Source organism: Rana temporaria, chromosome 3 (genome assembly GCF_905171775.1).
Source record: "Rana temporaria chromosome 3, aRanTem1.1, whole genome shotgun sequence".
In the NCBI taxonomy this organism is placed as follows: domain Eukaryota; kingdom Metazoa; phylum Chordata; class Amphibia; order Anura; family Ranidae; genus Rana; species Rana temporaria.
In genome coordinates this window covers 248,415,015-248,434,231 of record NC_053491.1, presented here as the reverse complement: position 1 = coordinate 248,434,231, position 19,217 = coordinate 248,415,015, and the positions used below count along the sequence as shown (strand labels likewise).

General features: G+C 40.9%; 4 non-coding genes and 1 pseudogene across 4 annotated transcripts; all 5 read left to right on the top strand.

Moving 5' to 3' along the window:
- The first annotated feature begins 1,085 nt into the window (after positions 1-1,085).
- Positions 1,086-1,204, top strand: LOC120934083. The gene has a single exon (XR_005748238.1). It is a non-coding gene; the product is annotated as a 5S ribosomal RNA (ribosomal RNA).
- A 358-nt stretch (positions 1,205-1,562) lies between these two features.
- On the top strand, positions 1,563-1,681 carry LOC120933981. The gene has a single exon (XR_005748166.1). It is a non-coding gene; the product is annotated as a 5S ribosomal RNA (ribosomal RNA).
- Positions 1,682-1,772: 91 nt separating this feature from the next.
- LOC120933858 lies at positions 1,773-1,891 on the top strand (annotated as a pseudogene).
- A 100-nt stretch (positions 1,892-1,991) lies between these two features.
- LOC120934188 lies at positions 1,992-2,110 on the top strand. Its single transcript, XR_005748334.1, has one exon. It is a non-coding gene; the product is annotated as a 5S ribosomal RNA (ribosomal RNA).
- Positions 2,111-2,903: 793 nt separating this feature from the next.
- On the top strand, positions 2,904-3,022 carry LOC120933856. The gene has a single exon (XR_005748135.1). It is a non-coding gene; the product is annotated as a 5S ribosomal RNA (ribosomal RNA).
- The last annotated feature ends 16,195 nt before the right edge of the window (positions 3,023-19,217 follow it).

Below are 19,217 nucleotides of genomic sequence, written 5' to 3'. Positions count from 1 at the left end.
CAACTCCAGTCCAGTTTTTTAAAATTCCAGTCCGGGTTTTTTTTAACTCCAGTCCGGGTTTTTTTCCAACTCCAGTCCAGTTTTTTTTTAATAAAATATTGGCAACGCGGCTTCAGTTATGGCTACCTGAGCTGGTAGATATGGACCAGGTGGTATTTGTCCCTTCACGGGAGGCAAGGGATAATACAATAAAGGTCCTTAACCTGGTCCATTATGCTAATGAAGTAGACATCCCTTGCGTGTTTCTAAACACCGATGCCGAGAAGGCATTCGACAGAGTAAGTTGGTGTTTTCTATTCTCGGTGCTGTGTCATGTGGGATTGGGGGAGTGTATGATTAGATGGATCGGGAGCGTCTATACAGCCCCACATGCCGCAGTAAGAGTTAATGGAATATTTTCAAAATCTTTCAAAATTACAAACGGTACACGACAGGAATGCCCTCTTTCACCCTTATTATTTGCATTATCCTTGGAGCCTTTATTAAATGGAGTACGTCAAAACCCAGACATACAGGGAATACAGATAGGAGAGAAAAAGCATACAGTATCAGCTTATGCGGACGATTTGTTATTCTCCATATCCAACCCACACGTCTCACTTCCCAATCTTGTGAAAGTGATCGTAAGATACGGTGAGTTGTCAAATCTAAAAATAAATCAGGCCAAATCTGAAGCGATGAGCGTGGCAATGTCACCTCAGAAGTGCAAGATCATACAACAAAATTTTGGGATTAAGTGGAAGAAGGCGCTAAAGTACTTGGGTATTTTGATTCCAGCAAATATAAACAAAACTTTTAAAACAAATTTCCCCCCACTTTTTAACTCTGTAAGAACGCTCCTTGAGAAATGGCAATATGGTTCGGTCGAAACAACATAGTTAAGATGAGTATTTTGCCAAAAATTATGTATTTGTTTCAGACCCTGCCGATAACTATTCCAGCGGCATATCTCCGACAAATGAGCTCCCTTCTGATGAAATTTATATGGGCAGGGAAGCGACCAAGGATAAAAAAAGAGGTGAATCTTATTTTCTAGTCTTTCTTTCAAGCTATCTTCAAGAGAGTTAAGGCCAGCCATGGTTATCGCCTATGGCCACATCACCCTGAAAGCGCCCGATCTTGTCTGATCTCGGAGGCTAAGCAGGGTCGGGCCTGGTTAGTACCTGGATGGGAGACCGCCTGGGAATACCAAGTGCTGTAGGCTTTATTGGTTGTTGTGGTGGAGTCCTTGAGCCCTGGTTCACACTGGGTGCGATTTGGAACGATTTGAGATGCGATTTGACATGTCAAATCGCATCTCAAATCGGCGGCAATTGTCGGCAATGGCACTGTCCTAATCAGTGCGACGCCGCAACTGCGATTTCAAAAAGTAGTTCCTGTGGCAAAATCGCGGCAAAATCGCGGCAAAATCGCAGACGCAAAATCGCAGCCGCGAAATCGCGGTAAAATCGCGCATTTTACCGCAATTTTGAATTCGCAGCAGTGTGAACCTAGGCTGAATCTTTTTTTCTAGTCTTTCTTCCAAGCTATCTTCAAGAGAGTTAAGGCCAGCCTTGGTTATCACCTACGGCCACATCACCCTGAAAGCGCCCGATCTCGTCTGATCTTGGAGGCTAAGCAAGGTCGGGCCTGGTTAGTACCTGGATGGGAGACCGCCTGGGAATACCAGGTGCTGTAGGCTTTTTTGGTTGTTGTAGTGGAGTCCTTGAATCTTTTTTTCTAGTCTTTCTTCCAAGCTATCTTCAAGAGAGTTAAGGCCAGCCATGGTAATCGCCTATGGCCACATCACCCTGAAAGTGCCCGATCTCTTCTGATCTCGGAGGCTACGCAGGGTCGGGCCTGGGTAGTACCTGGATGGGAGACCGCCTGGCAATACCAAGTGCTGTAGGCTTCTTTTTTTTTTTTTTTTTTGGTGGTGGAGTCCTTGAAGTCTTTTTTCTAGTCTTTCTTCCAAGCTATCTTCAAGAGAGTTAAGGCCAGCCATGGTTATCGCCTACGTCCACATCACCCTGAAAGCACCCGATCTCGTCTGATCTCGGAGGCTACGCAAGGTCGGGCCTGGTTAGTACCTGGATGGGAGACCGCCTGGGAATACCAGGTGCTGTAGGCTTCTTTTTTTTGTGGTGGTGGTGGAGTCCTTGAAGCCTTTTTTCTAGTCTTTCTTCCAAGCTATCTTCAAGAGAGTTAAGGCCAGCCATGGTTATCGCCTATGGCCACATCACCCTGAAAGCGCCCGATCTTAGGCATGTGCAAAAGTGAAAAATTTGTTTCGTTTTAATTCGTCATTTAATTAATTTCGTTAAGTTAGGTTCGTTACATGTGTTGAATTCGTTTTCGGAATTCGAAAAATCTGGTCGAATTCTAAAATATTTCGACCGTTTTCTGAATTCGTTCGTTTTTGACAGAATTTCGAAAAATCCGCTCGAAATCTAAAATATTTCGACCGGATTAGAAAACAAATAGTCTCTTTTCCAATATAATTTTTTTCAAATTCAATTTGAATATTTTTTTTTTTTTTTTTATTTAATTCAAATATTATTTTTTTTTCGAATTCCGATCGAATTTCGTCCGCGGGTTTTCGATTCGTAATCGAAAACGTTTGTTCGGATTTGGTAAATTCGTTAATATTGCAATTCGGGAATTTGTATGCATCCGAATGTCCGAATAATGAAAAATGTGTCCGAATTTCGATTCGGAACGAAACGAAATGCACATGCCTACCCAATCTCGTCTGATCTCGGAGGCTAAGCAGGGTCGGGCCTGGTTAGTACCTGGATGGGAGACCGCCTGGGAATACCAGGTGCTGTAGGCTTCTTTTTTTTTGGTGGTGGAGTCCTTGAAGCCTTTTTTCTAGTCTTTCTTCCAAGCTATCTTCAAGAGAGTTAAGGCCAGCCATGGTTATCGCCTACGGCCACATCACCCTGAAAGTGCCCGATCTCGTCTGATCTCGGAGGCTAAGCAGGGTCGGGCCTGGTTAGTACCTGGATGGGAAACCGCCTGGGAATACCAGGTGCTGTAGGCTTCTTTTTATTTTTTTTTGGTGGTGGAGTCCTTGAAGCCTTTTTTCTAGTCTTTCTTCCAAGCTATCTTCAAGAGAGTTAAGGCCAGCCATGGTTATCGCCTACTAAGGATGAGCCGAACACCCACCTGTTCGGTTCGCATCAGAACTTGCGAACACACCAAATGTTCGTGTGAACTTTAGAACCCCGTTAAAGTCTATGGGACTTGAACATTTGAAATCTAAAGTGTTAATTTTAAAGGCTAATATGCAAGTTATTGTCCTAAAAAGTGTTTGGGGACCTGGGTCCTGTCCCAGGAAACATGTATCAATGCAAAAAAAAGTTTTAAAAACGGCCGTTTTTTCAGGAGCAGTGAATTTAATAATGCTAAAAGTGAAACAATAAAAGTGTAATATTACTTTAAATTTCGTACCTAGGGGGGGGGGGGGTAAAGTCAGCATGTGAAAAAGCACATGTTTCCCGTACATAGAACTGTCCCTGCACAAAGTGTCATTTCTGAAAGAAAAAAAGGCATTTAAAACCGGCTTTGCGGCTCTAATGAATTGTCGGCTCTGGCAATTACAGAGAAGATTCATTCATAAAAAAAAAAAAAAAAAAAAGCTGGGGGGTCCCCCCAAATTCCATTAACAGGCCCTTCAGGTCTGATATGGATATTAAGGGGAACCCCGCCGTCAATTAAAAAAAAAATGACGTGGGGTTCCCCCCAAATATCCATACCAGACCCTTCAGGTCTGGTGTGGATTTTAAGGGGAACTCCACCCCAAATAAAAAAAAAATGGCGTGGAGTTCCCCCCAAAATCCACACCAGACCCTGATTCAAGCACGTTAACCTGGCCGGCCGCAGAAAAGAGGGGGGACAGAATGCGCCCCCCCCTCTCCTGAACCGCACCAGGCCACATGCCCTCAACATGGGGAGGATGTCCCCGTGTTGATGGGGACAAGGGCCTCATCCCCACAACCCTTGCCCAGTGGTTGTGGGGGTCTGCGGGCGGGGGGCTTATCAGAATCTGGAAGACCCCCAGATCCTGGCCCCCCCCTATGTGAATTGGTAATGGGGTACACTGTACCTTTACCATTTCACGAAGGAAGTGTAAATAGTTAAAAAAAAACACACAGACACCGTAGAAAAAAATCCTTTATTAATAAAAAAAAAAAATCCAGCTATGTGAATCCACTCTCAGTCCGGCACCCCGCTCCAACGTTGTCTTCTATCCAGCGATGGATGATCTCTCCAGCGACGGGTGATCAGCGGCCCGATCCAGCGATGAGAAGATCCATCCGTCCAGAGCGCAGCAGGGGAGCTCCTCTCTCCGCTGGACACAGCCCAGCAGAATGACGCACTGGAGCTGTGACATTTCTTATATAGGGGAAGCGGCCACCCGTCACGTGACCCCGCCCCCTCTGACGCACCCTCGTGAAAGACGGTCTTTCCCAGTGACGTACAAGGGTGCGGCGGGGTTCCCCTTAATATCCATATCAGACCTGAAGCGCCTGTTAATGGAATTTGGGGGGACCCCCAGCTTTTTTATTTTTATTTTTTATGAATGAATCATCTCTGTAATTGCCAGAGCCGACAATTCATTAGAGCCGCAAAGCCGGTTTTAAATGCCTTTTTTTCTTTCAGAAATGACACTTTGTGCAGGGACAGTTCTATGTACGGGAAACATGCGCTTTTTCACATGCTGACTTTACACCCCCCCCTAGGTAGGAAATTTAAAGTAATATTACACTTTTATTGTTTCACTTTTAGCATTATTAAATTCACTGCTTCTGAAAAAATGGCCGTTTTTAAAACTTTTTTTTGCATTGATACATGTTTCCTGGGACAGGACCCAGGTCCCCAAAACACTTTTTAGGACAATAAATTGCATATTAGCCTTTAAAATTAACACTTTAGATTTCTCCCATAGACTTTAACAGGGTGTTCCGCGGCTTTTCGAATTTGCCGCGAACACCCCTAATTGTTCGTTGTTCGCCGAACAGGCAATGTTCGAGTCGAACATGAGTTCGACTCGAACTCGAAGCTCATCCCTAGTCAGTGGTAAATGTGGTATACACTATATACAATCACCTGACACTAGTTAGTTTCCATAATCCATGACTTAACTTCACAGTTCACACAAATACATTTTAAATTCAAACTGTAGCACTGAGGTAAGTAATTTTTTCTTATTAAACTTTAAGAAAATCGTAGAACGTTAGTTTAACTTTAATTATAAAACTATTGACTGTCAGTCACTTTATAGTAGGCAAGTAGGCATCACTTTAGCCAGTCAGGCAGACATACCAGAGCGTTTACAATTTCTGGAAGCAGACATGATTGCAAAAAATGTCCTTGAAAATACACTACCTTTATTTGGGAGGGACTGGGAGGAGGCTACTTCTGAGATAAGTTGTTCTTGGACCATTGAGGTCTGTAAGGCCCCATGCACACGAGAAGCAATTACAAACACCTCTAAACTCACGTTTTCAAAGGCAAAAACCGGCATTTAAAACGCTCGTTTTTGCCGCGAATTGCACAGCGTTTTGCCGCGATTAGTGGCGTTTTACCGCGTTTGCAGCTGTCAGCCCTTATCTCAAAGACATTGTAGACCCTCCCAAAGTTTAAAACGCAAAAATAAAACGCTTCTGAACCCAAAATTTGACGTCTGAAAAAACGGACATAAACCCAACTGCTTTAAAATGCCAAAAAACATGAATGTGTGCATGGACACATAGGATAACATTAAATGTGTTATGGGGCAGTTGAAAAAAATGCCCAAATGCCTCTGAACTCGAGTTTAGCAGCGTCTCGTGTGCATGGGGCCTTGGATAGGTACTGATGGTGCTTTGGCTTCAGACCTCTGGATTGAACCTGGGCCTGGAGCCTATCAAATGTTTCAACAGGTTTGCAATAAAGAGTTAACAAAAATATGTTTATTTATGTAAATACTAATGCAAATTTCTACCAAATAAGTAAAAATATCTCGGCGCTAGTCTGGTATGGAACAGCTGCAACTCAAATCTTGGAAGGGATAAAGTAATAGAAACGGCTAATGATGCGCTGCTCCCTTAAATAGTGAACTGATGTGATAAAGAACAAAATAAAGTGAATAAACAAAATATCTACCTAAGTGTTCAAACATAGAGCATGTGTGTATCTGAACAATATGATAGAACTAAGTGATGCAAACAACAATGTGCAAAAAATAGCAAAATTCCAGCAAAATTAAAGTGAAATTTCAAAAGTTCATAAAAAATCCATACATTTAATAAAGGGTGTGACAAATGAAAATGGTATTAAACTTCGTAGCAACCATGGCAAAGTGTTCCATTCGGAAGAAAAAAAAAACGAGTGGCCCCTTACCAGATCTGACAAATCCCTATTACAGAGATCAAGGAAGCTTATGCCATGACAATCACAGATGTGGAGACTTCAAACAGCATGTCTTGATATACTTGCAGGGATAAGCAGATCTGATGGATCCCTATTACAAAGATCAAGGACGCTTAGGCCGGGATGATCACAGGTGTGGAAACTTCAAACAGTGTGCCTTGATACACTTGTAGGGATGAGCTCCATATGTTCAAAGGTCATATATGAAAAGGGAGAAGCCTCATAGTGTAAATCAGCCTATTTTGTTTTAAATATATAGATGAACTTACATACAGATTAAAAAATTCCAGCATGAATGATATCTCTAGTGGCGTTGTCAGTCTGCCAACTAGATAGAATAGCGTTGCAAGTATTCAAGTATTCTCCTATCCAACGCGTTTCCACACAACTGTCGTCTACTGGGAAATGGAGACTCTATTTGCCGGTCAAGTTTGATCATGTGGAAACAAATAAGAAGGAAATCTTTGATCATCGATATGCAATGTATGAGAGATGTTTAATTCTTGAACCAATAGTGTTGTTCGGACTTTGGCACACATTGATATTTTGAGTTTCCAATATGCACTTTATAGGATAATGTGCAATTTTTTGTTTGTGACAAAATAACTGTTTAATTTTATTTGATTATGTATTGAATTTATATTATTATTATTATTATTATTATTATTATTATTAGGTCTGGACTTTGACTGAGCCATTCTAACATATGAATATTCTTTGATTTAAACCATTCCATTTGGCTGTATGTTTAGGGTCATTGTCCCATTGGAAGGTGAACCTCTGCCCCAGTCTCAAGTCTTGCAGACTCTAATGCCTTGTACACACGACCGGTTTTCACGGCGAGAAAACTGCCATTTTTTATATTGGTCGTGAAAACCGGTCATGTGTATGCTCCCTAGCAGTTTTCTCGACAACAAAACTGCCCGCAAAAAAATTTAAACCAACTTTCTTTTTTCTCATTGTGTTTCCCGCCAGTTTTTTTATCGTCGCGGAAAACGGTTGTGTGTATGCTTTTCCGATGTACCCGATACCCATTCACATGGGAGGGTGGGATCTGGGGCCAATCGGGTCTTAAGACTCCCAGCCAATCGGGTCTCAGGAAATTAGGTAGAGGTACAATGTACCCCATACTCATTCACATGGGGGGAGCAGAATCAGGGGCCCCCCTTGTTAAAGGGGGCTTCCAGATTCCAATAAGCCCCCACCCACAGACCCCAACAACCACCAGCCAGGGTTGGTAGGAAGAGGCCCTTGTCCCCATCAACATGGGGGCAATGTGCTTTGGGGTGGGTGGCACAGAGCCCCCCTGCTCCAAAGCACCCACATCTTCATGTTGAGGGCATGCAGACTTATATGGTTCAAGAGGAGGGGGCGCTCGCTTGTCCCTTTCCTAACCTGCCAGGCTGAATGCTCGGATAAGGGTCTGTTATGGATTTTGGGGGGGACCCCATGCCATTTTCTTTAAAAATGTTAGTGTTAAAGGGCCTGGTATGGACCTGGGGGGGGGACCCCACACAGTTTCTCTCACAATTTTTTTTTTTGCCAGCAATTCTTTTTAATTCAGCTGTCAGCAGGGAAAACCACTGACAGCTGATGACTCATTGGTTGTTAAGGACGTGGCAGCTGGCTTTCCCGGCCCCCTCCTTAGCAACCAGCTATATACAGTGTTTAAAGTTCTGTTCAGTCACATTTTTATTTTTTTTGTAAAAAACGGATGTCAGCGGACATGGAAACAGATGTAAAAATGTACATCCGTATCAGTTTTTGATTGTTTAAAAAAAAAAAAAAAACGTAACTGAACTAAAAAATGTAACACCTGTGTGAAACCAGCCTAAGGTTCTCTAACAAACCATTTAAGGGCTTCACAGAACAGCTGTATTTATATTGAGATTAAATTACACACAGGTGGACTCTATTTACTAATTAGGTGAGGTCTGAAGGTAATTGGTTCCTCTAGATTTTAGTTAGGGGTATCAGTGTAATGCAAAGTATAAATGCATGCCACACTTTTCACATATTTATTTGTAACAAATTGTGAAAAACATTTATCGTTTTCCTTCCACGTCACAATTATGTACCACTTTGTGTTGGTCTATCACATAAAATCCCAATAAAATACAGTTATGTTTTTGGCTGTAACATGGCAAATTGTGGAAAATTTCAAGTGGTATGAATACTTTTTCAAGGCACTGTATAATAGGTCAATGCTTTCACCCGGAAGACGACTTTGCCTCTTTGGGTACTTTAAGCAGGGGGTGTCAGGAGATCTCATCCATGTGAGTGAGCAAAGCTGGATGATATGATTGACGATAGACTTACATTGTGGGTTTTTTAAAAGACTTGTCAAAAGTGTAGCCCCATACACACTATCAGTTTTCTAGCAGGTTTTTCTCTTCAGGTTTACCAAAACCATCTAATATGAGGTCAAACCTTAAGAGTTTCAAGTTGAATGTAATCAGGCAGGCCCTTGCACTACATGGTTTTGGTAAACCTGAAGAGAAAAACCTGCAGGAAAACTGATAGTGTGTATGGGGCTTGTCATTGCAAATTGTACAGAATTGCATAAAATGTTTATTTTTTTCAAAAAATATGCCCATACAGTTCTAAACGTAATTGTCAGTGTTTATGAGTCTATAGCCATGTACGGCGGCTTCTTCTGTAATGCATCTCAATGGTCAAAAATATGATGCCGTTGTAGCTCCAGAGCACCACAACAGCAAGCCTATTTTACTCTGTATGACTATAAGCCTAATGTGAAGTACAGTATGTGTGATCTTAGGTTTACCACTGCCACACTCAGTCAGTAAAATAAATTCTGTAAAGGTTTGCCATGGTTTAGTCATCTAAGCCATTCATGGTTAAACAACTAGCTATTACAAGAGATTATAAACAAATGCAGAGATATACAGTATATATACACAATGCTTTCTTTGTGCAGCTTGAAATTGTCTTTGTTATCACTTCTAATTTGCTATATTTTTTTTATTCTGATACATTTGACTATAACTCAGGTTTGCACACTTATGTTAGGAATTGCTAGAATATTTTGCATGATAAAAATCTTTAATTAAAATGTTAAGCTATCACTCAAAACAATTTTTGTCCTAGTTAGGCTGCCAAATGCTTGTGATCTAATGATGGTAAAATCCTCTGCGATTTGCATTTAAAAACGTTTTTCTGTCAAGATAATGGAGGCGACATTATGTTCTAATAAAATATACAGAACAAAATATCAAATTATGAAACATACAATGATACAATTATAGCGTCCTTAGGTAAAAAGAACCGTATAGTTACATTAGATACATAACAGTACCTTCGCTGAAAAAAAAAAAAAAATACAAATGAACGACATATATAAAAGTCCATATATTTTTCCATCCAACTGATTTTACTCATTAAACAAGCATTAGACAGAAAAGGAAACATTAATTTTACAGATTTAAGGGTACCTGGTGACACTTAATGTGCTATCATAGATAATGGTATATTCACAGGAGCAAAAATGATAGGTTGTAATAAGCAAAATTAGTCTAATAGGTAGATTCAGGTACATTGGATTAAAGTTACGGCGGCGTAGCTTAGCGTGTTTAGGCTACGCCGCCGTGAATTAGCTAGGCTAGTAATGATTCTCAATATACTTGCCTGCTAATATACGGCGGCGTAGCCTAAAGCGGGCGGGCGTATGGGCGCCTAATTCAAATGTGTGGAAGGGGGCGTGTTTAATGCTAATAAGGCTTGACCTTACATTTTTTACGTTTTTTTGTTAATGTAAAAAATTTTAATTTTGCGGCGGGAATGGCGGCCATACTTGACATTACTATTCCACTAGGGCCTAGCTCTAACTTTACGTGGCTTATCTCTTACGTAAATGGCGTAAAAGTACTGCGTCGGCCTGGCGTACGTTCGTGAATCGGCGTATCCCCTCATTTACATATTCTACGCCGACCGCAATGGAAGCGCCACCTAGCGGCCATCCAAAATATTCCAATCTAAGATAGGACGGCGCAAGCGGTCGTATCTTAGATATGCTTAAGCGTATCTCTGTTTGAGCATACGCTTAAACATAGGTCGGCGTAGATTCTGAGTTAGGTCGTCTTGTCTACTGATAAGCCGGCCTAACTCTACGTGAATCTACCTATAAATATTTTGTTTAATCATTATTTGCTAAATAATGGCAATTGAAAAGAAATCTTGCTAGCTTAAACTGCCATGTGGAAACACCTGGTAAGAAGGTCCTGCTATCAATTGTAGTTTGCCTTGTATTAGGGTCTGCAATTACCGTATTAAAGGCTAAGTTCACCTTTTTTTCACTTTATTCCCCCCTAAACTCCAGCTTCCCTATATGTACCAATATAGCTTTAATGTACTTATTTAGCAAAAATAAAACAGCTTTCCATTAATTCTACACCTACTTACCTAACTCTCTTCATAGCTGTTTAAACACACTGCTTGATTATTTCTGCCTTACTTTCTGGTCAGACTTTAGGACACGACACAGGAAGGAGTTGACCAGCTGAGGGTAGATGATGCAGGGTGTGTGCTAATGAGGTCAGCTGGTCAACTCCTTCCTGTGACATGACCTAAAGTCAGCCCAGGAGGTATGGCAGAAGTAATCAAGCAATGTGTTTAACCACTTAACCCCCGGACCATATTGCTGGTCAAAGACCAGGCCACTTTTTGCAATTCGGCACTGCGTCTCTTTAACTGACAATTGCGCGGTGGTGCGACGTGGCTCCCAAACAAAATTGGCGTCCTTTTTTTCCCACAAATAGAGCTTTCTTTTGGTGGTATTTGATCACCTTTGCGGTTTTTAGTTTTTGTGCTATAAACAAAAATAGAGCGACAATTTTGAAAAAAATTAAAAAATTTTACTTTTTGCTATAATAAATATCCCCCAAAAATATATAAAAAAAACATTTTTTTCCTCAGTTTAGGCCGATACGTATTCGTCTACATATTTTTCGTTAAAAAAAATCGCAATAAGCATTTATTGATTAGTTTGCGCAAAATTTATAGCATTTACAAAATAGGGGATAGTTTTATGGCATTTTTATTAATATTTTTTTTTTACTAGTAATGGCGGTGATCAGCGATTTTTATCGGTACTGCAACATTATGGCGGACACTTCGGACACTTTTGACACATTTTTGGGACCATTGCCATTTTTATAGCAATCAGTGCTATAAAAATGCATTGATTACTATAAAAATGACACTGGCAGTGAAGGGGTTAACACTAGGGGGCGAGGAAGGGGTTAATCATGTTCCCTGGGTGTGTTCTAACTGAAGGGGGGGTGGACTGACATGGGGAAATGGCAAATCGCTGTTCATACATTGTATGAACAGACGATAGGTCATTTCCCCCCTGACAGGACCGGGAGCTGTGTGTTTACACACACAGCTCCCGGTTCTCGCTCTGTAACGAGCGATCGTGGGTGCCCGGTGGTGATCGCGACCGCCGGGCACGCGCATCGGTGCGCGCGCCCCTATTGGCTGCTCGGCAAGATGACGTATAGCTACGTGATCTCGTCCAGCAGAGCCAACCTGCCGCCGTATAACGGTGGCTGGTCGGCAAGCAGTTAAACAGCTATGAAGAGAGTGAGGTAAGTAGGTGCAGAATTAATGGAAAGCTGTTTTATTTTTGCAAAATAAGTACATTAATGCTATATTGGTACATAGTGAAGCTGGAATTTAGAAGGGGGTAGGAGGTTTTATCCCAGTGTGAATATTCTCTGTTGAACTGTCATTTTCTATAGTGAAGGAATATACTGCATAATAATCAATGTGGCACTTAAGGGATGCAGCCTACCTGCAGGATAAGTCTAATGTTCATGCTGATGTTCATACTTTGTTTTATATTGCCCTGCTATCTAAAGTTTTACAGTTGCAGGAACCCCATAAGTAAAAGATTGTTAAATTCAAGCCAAGTTTTAGCCAAATCATACTATGGAGGTATCATGCTATATTTTTTTTAATTTAGATTAATCACGTGAACTTTGGAAGGTTTTACCCCCTTTATAAATTGTGAGTGGTAGGGGGCGCTATTGGATATATCAAAAATTGTGTATTAGTGATAACAATAGTATCCAGTGAAAATAAATCGATATTAATAATAAATTAATGTCCAGTGAGGCGACCAACTGCCAAACCATGTGATAAATAGAGTCCCAACTTGTGTCGGATGAAGCAAACAAATGTTTTGAATCCAATGGAAAACAACCAACAACAAATCTTGCTGTGCTAGATGATATCTCCAACCAGCTATAGGATTTGTATACTGTATGCTATAGGATTTTTTACAGACTGAACAGATGGACCTCCTCTTTAACCACTTCCATACAGGGCACTTATACACCTTCCCGCCCAGACCAATTTTTAGCTTTCAGTGCTGTTGCACTTTGAATGACAATTGCGAGTTCGTGCTACACTGTACCCAAACGAAATTGTTATCATTTTGTACCCACAAATAGAGCTTTCTTTTGGTGGTATTTGATCACCTCTGGGATATTTATTTTCTGCAAAAAAAATAAAAAAAATGACCGAAAATTTAGAATTTTTTTTTTGTTTCTGTTATAAAACATTGTAAATAAATACGTTTTCTCCTTCACTGATGGGCACTGATGGTACTGCACTGACTGATAAGGCGGCACAGATGGGCACCGATGAGGTGGCACCAATGTGGTGGCATTGATGGGCACTAATATGCGGCACTGATGGGCGGCACGGATGGGCACTGATAGGCGGCACGGATAGGCGGCATGGATGGGCTTGGATAGGCGGCACAGATGGGCACGGATAGGTGGCACAGATGGGCACAGCTAGGCGGCACGGCTGGGCACAGATAGGCGGCATGGATGGGCACAGATAGGCGGCATGGACAGGCACGGATAGGCGGCATTGATGGGCACTGATAGGCAGCATGGATGGGCACTGATAGGCGGCATGGATGGGCACTGATAGGTGGCACGGATTGGCATAGATGGGCACTATTGTATGTGTTGTACTAATGGATGCCAATCAGTGCCAAACAATGCCTGCCAATCAGTGATTTACATCGTGATCAGCCGTGATTGGACACGGCTGATCACATGGTAAAGAGTCTCCGTGAGAGACTCTTTACCTTGATCGGTGTTGCGGGGTGTCAGACTGACACCCTTCAACAACGATCGCCGCGGCGGCTCAGAATCCTGAAGACGTCATATGACATCCAGTCAGGATTCTACAACCACTTTGCAGACGTCAATATGTCATTGGCAGGCGGCAAGTAGTTAAGCGTATGATCTATTAGAACACCCAGATCCTTCTCCACCATTGATTTCCCCAGTTGTACTCCTCCTAGTATGTATGACGTATGCATATTCTTAGCCCCCAAGTGCATAACTTTACATTTATTAACATTAAACCAAATTTTTCACATAGTCGCCCAATAAAACAATGCATTGAGGTCAGTTTTGTAAGTTGGAGACAATGTATAAGGATGTTTATCCACTGCATAGCTTGGTGTCATCTGTAAACACTGAAATTATACTTTTAATCCCAGACTCTATTTCATTTTATAAATATATTAAAAAGTAAGGGTCCCAACACTGAATCTTGGGGTACACCACGATGAACCTTAGACCATTCAGAGTAAGAATCAATAATCACTACTCTCTAGACATGTGCATTCGTTTTCTTCCGGATGCATTTTCGTCCGAATGTCTGTGATTTTCGTGTTTGTTTTAACAAACAATAACGAATGCGCAGAATCCAAAATCCAAAAGATCCGACATAAAAAATGCTTTATTTTCGTTTCGTTGCTACAACAGTTCGATATAGATAGAAGATTCGACATGACGGTGACAATAGCGATCTGTGTCTATCGAACCTGCGGTTGAATGTACCTAACCTAACTCAATTAGTCCAAGATTATTCAACATAGAGAGAAAAGATTCAACATTATAGTGACATGAAGATTCGACAAAGTAGCTAAGAACATACGATGGCCGTGAGCGGACATTTATGGTCAAATGCTCCGCCCATAGGCTATAGAAGAATTCTAATTTTGGTTGACTAGTAATAATAATTCATAAATATAATTATTACTTACTAGTCATACATTAGAATTCTACTATAGCTTGTGGGCAGAGCATTTGACCGGAAATGTACGATTGCCGCGTCATACAGTTTAGCTGCTTGACAGATTCAACCTTAATTTCGGATTTTGCTTTTTTGAACAAAACAAAATAAATAAAAATGAATTTGGGGAGTAACTAAATCAATTTATTTTTCGGACGAAACCGAAATTCTGAAATAAAATATTTCAGTGTGCACATGTCAACTACTCTCTGAATAGGGTCTTTTAGCCAGTTTTCTATCCATTTACAAACTGATTCTTCCAAGCCTGTAGACTTTACCTTACACATTAGCTGTCTGTGAGGAACTGTGTCAAACGCTTTTGTAAAATCCAAGTCCACAGCCATTCATTTGTCTAAAGTTTTGTTTACCTCCTCATAAAATGTATTTTTTCTTTCTTGGGAGAGTGCATGTGATCAGCACAGGGCCAATCAGCATTGTCCAGACAGAGGGTCAGGGGTCTTGTAGTCTAATAGGACAGTCAGAAAACTCCTCCTACAAGCTTTAACCAGTGCTTGGCTGGACACTGATAGAAGTCACAAGACTGCCCTAACTGCTGATCAGAAAAGGTATTTATCAGTTGGTATTTATTAAAATAATTGCATTTCCATGTTCTGTGTACTGTGATGGACCAGATATAGTAAATACAGAGTAATGTGTTTAGTAACACTTTAAAGACCAGATCACACCGTGCCCGCACAGGAATTGCATAGGAATGTGCTGTAGGTTCCTGTGTGATCCAGACCACATATAAAATGCACTCCATTTGTGATCTGCAGCAGGTGTCCATAGAAAGCTAATGACACCCCAAATGCAGGTCGCAAACACAGTGCCATGTAATTGAGTTGCAATGCATTTTAAAAAGTAGTCCATGCGGTGCAATTTTAGTTCATTCAAAATGAATGGGCTGAAATCACACTGCACAGGAACGCACAGGGCATTCCTGTGGGATTCATGTGTGGGCATTGTGTGAACTGGCCCTTAGGACCTAGGGGTATATGCCATCTGGTCCAGGTCCCGTATTCACCTTTATTCTGTCTAAATATTTCTGGACCATATACATTTTGAGCCCCAAGTCTTTATCAGATGTGGAGCGTTTGATGTGAATGTGGGGATACCGTTTATTGGCTAGGTAGATTAAAAATGCAGTTTTCAGGGCAGCGGAAATGTTTTTTGAAAGACTTCAATTAGAAATAAATCACCACTGGCATTGTTGCCAGTACACTTGTTACTGTAATTATACAATACCGTATATACAATATATGGAAATGTTTTATGAACTTTGGTTGAAGTGTGAGTAGCACCTGCTGAGAGATATTATATTAAATTCTGCATATCTCCCTAAACATATTCTCACTAATGGGTCATCTCCACATGTTCAAGAAGCATGACCTTTATATTTGCAGTGTGATTCTTGTGCTTGAACAGAAGTAGGAGATAATCTTGCATTTTAAATGATTTCATTTTGACACAATGGCATTTGCCAGGTTGAACGTCTTATTTAAGGTGATGTCTTACAAGAGAAATAAAAATTGTTCACTGTATGTTAATATTGAGAAGTGAGAGGGCACAGCTGACACATACATGCTGCCTATTCTGCATCTAACTATTGTGACCTTTTCTGGCCTTATCTCTTATAAATATCATTGAGGCAGTCCAGCCATTGTTACTAAATGGCTTGACCGTAGCCATACTAGGGCAGGTGGACTTATATGACCTCATATGACCATGTTGTTTTTTACAAAGCCACTGTTCCTAATGTCATTGGGCAGTGGAGAGCATTGGCTAAAGTTCTGCTCTGTGCCATGTGATCACTGTGATGACCAACAGCAGTGATCACCAATGTTGCTTTAGTACTATTTTAATTAATTTAGTACTATTTACATTGGTGAGGTTTCCCCTTTCTCTCACAAAAAAAATGAGAGAATGGAGAAATTATTAAATGAACCATTCAATAAATTCTCCAGCGGCAGCAGAGGAAATTACAATTGAAGGTGGTGAGACTGGTGGGGTTTAAAGGGATTGTAAAGGTACAATTTTTTTTCCAAAATAGCTTCCTTTACCTTAGTGCAGTCCTCCTTTACTTACCTCATCCTTCGATTTTGCTTTTAAATATCCTTATTTCTTCTGAGAAATCCTCACTTCCTGTTCTTCTGTCTGTAACTCCACACAGTAATGCAAGGCTTTCTCCCTGGTGTGGAATGTCGTGCTTGCCCCCTCCCTTGAGGTGGGAGGGGGCGAGCAGGAGAGTCAGGATGCTCTCTACGTTGCAGATAGAGAAAGGAGCTGTACTCTGATACCCCTAACAAAGATCTAGTGTATTCAATTGCCTTCAGAAGTCCCTTAATTAGTAAATATAGTCCACCTGTGTGTAGTTTAATCTCAGTATAAATACAGCTGTTCTGAAAAGCCCTTTAGAGGTTTGTTAGAGATCCTTAGTGAACAAACAGCATCATGAAGGCCAAGGAACACACCAGACAGGTCAGTGATAAAGTTGTGGAGAAGTTTAAAGCAGGGTTTGGTTATAAAAAAAAATATCCCAAACTTTGAACATCTCACTGAGCACTGTTCAATTCATCATCTGAAAATGTAAAGCATATGGCACAACTGCAACCCTACCAAGACATGGCCATCCACCTAAACTGACAGGCCAGGCACAGAGATCATTATTCATAGAAGCAGCCAATAAGCCCATGGTAACTCTGGAGGAGCTGCAGAGATCCACAGCTTAGGTGGGAAAATCTCTCCACATTACCACTATTAGTCATACACTCCACAAATCTGGCCTTTATGGAAGAGTGGCAAGAAGAAAGCCATTGTTAAAAGAAAGCCATAAGAAGTCCCATTTGAAGTTTGCGAGAAGCCATGTGGTTGACACAGCAAACATGTAGAAGAAAGTGCTCTGGTCAGGGGAGACCAAAATGTAACTATTTGTCCTAAAAGGAAAACACTATGTGTGACAGAAAACAAACAACGCACATCACCCTAAACACACCATCCCCACCATGAAACATGGTGGTGGCAGCATCATGTTGTGGGGATGCTTTTCTTCAGCAGGGACATGGAAGCTGGTCAGAGGTGATGGGGAGATGGATGAAGCCAAATACAGGGCAATCTTAGAAGAAATCCTGTTAGAGTTTGCAGAAGACTTGGGACTGGGGCAGAGGTTCACCTTCCAACAGAACAACAACCCTAAAAATACAGCCAGAGCTACAATGGAATGGTTGAGATCAAAGCATATTAATGTGTTAGAATGGCCCAATCAAAGTCCAGACCTAAATTAAATTGAGAATCTGTGGCAAGACTTGAAAATTGTTGTTCACAGATACTCTCCATCCAATCTTACAGAGCTTGAGCTATTTTGCAAACGAGAATGCGCAAAAATTTTACTCTCTAGATGTGCAAAGCTGGAAGAGACATACTAAAAAATATTTCAAGCTGTAATTACAGCGAAAGGTGGTTCTACAAAGTATTAACTCAGGGGTGCTGAATACAAATGCACCCAACACTTTTCCAATATTTATTTGTATCATTTTCTTTTCACTTCACAATGATGTGCCACTTTGTATTGGTCTATCACATAAAATACATTTACATTTTTAATTGTTACGTGACAAAATGTGGAACATTTCAAGGGGTATGAACACTTTTTCAAGGCACTGTAAATATACATTGGATTTATCTGTTCAAAAAGAAAACTTACTGCTACAACATTCAACAATAAAGTCAGTATAGCAAACATTTAGGGCTCAGTCACACTGTTGTGTTATGTTAGAGCTCTATATGCTGTACTGCGTTAAGAATGCCCAGTCATTTCAATGGGCGTACCTGATGTACCAGAATGCACAAAAGAAGTGTATATCAATTTTCTGGCAGCACACCGCAAAACACACGCTTGTGCATTCCCTAATGCAGTGCAATAATGTGAATGGGTCCTTAAAGATACAGTCATTTTGTGTGAGAGCAGTGAAATTGGGGTATTGGGCTAGCCAAGAGTTGTATATGACCTGGTAAGTGTAAAAGGAAGAATTTCAGGCATAAAAAAAAAAAATTATATAGCAGCTATGGTAAAGTATGGGAACATTTTCAAAGATTGGGATCTCTAACAAGATCTATAGTTGGGGTCCACAGATGCTTTCACGCACTATGGATCTCTTTCAGGACTGCAAGTCAACTCATTAAAATAGAAAGCTCCTATCATATCTCTCCCCTCCTCCCAACTGTAAACTCTACAACACTCATTCTAATATCAGTGTAAAAGCTCAAAACCTTCTTAAATATGTTTCTTCCTTACAACTGCTTACACTACTTTGAGGCAATTTATACTCCCCTCATACACAAACTTAGACTTACTCTTCGGACATGGGAGACTTACCTTTTTCCTGGCTAGAGTGTACCGCAGCAGTGAATCTGCTAAAGTCTGTTCAGAGTCCTACCTATTCAGGTTCCGATATGTAACCTCTCAGAGTAGAAAATAAGTAGACATTTAAAGGGGGCGTACCATCATCCAGGATATAGAAATATATATATTGGTTCTAAGGTCCCCAAACCAAAGAGCCAAAAAGGGGGAGTTGGGGCCATGGTTGGACTATCACGATACTAGTAACATAGGTATAAAATGTAAAGGAGAACAGGTAAATAATAAAAACATTTTTATTGAATACAATATCAATAAAGACACAATAGAGGAATACAGAGTTAAA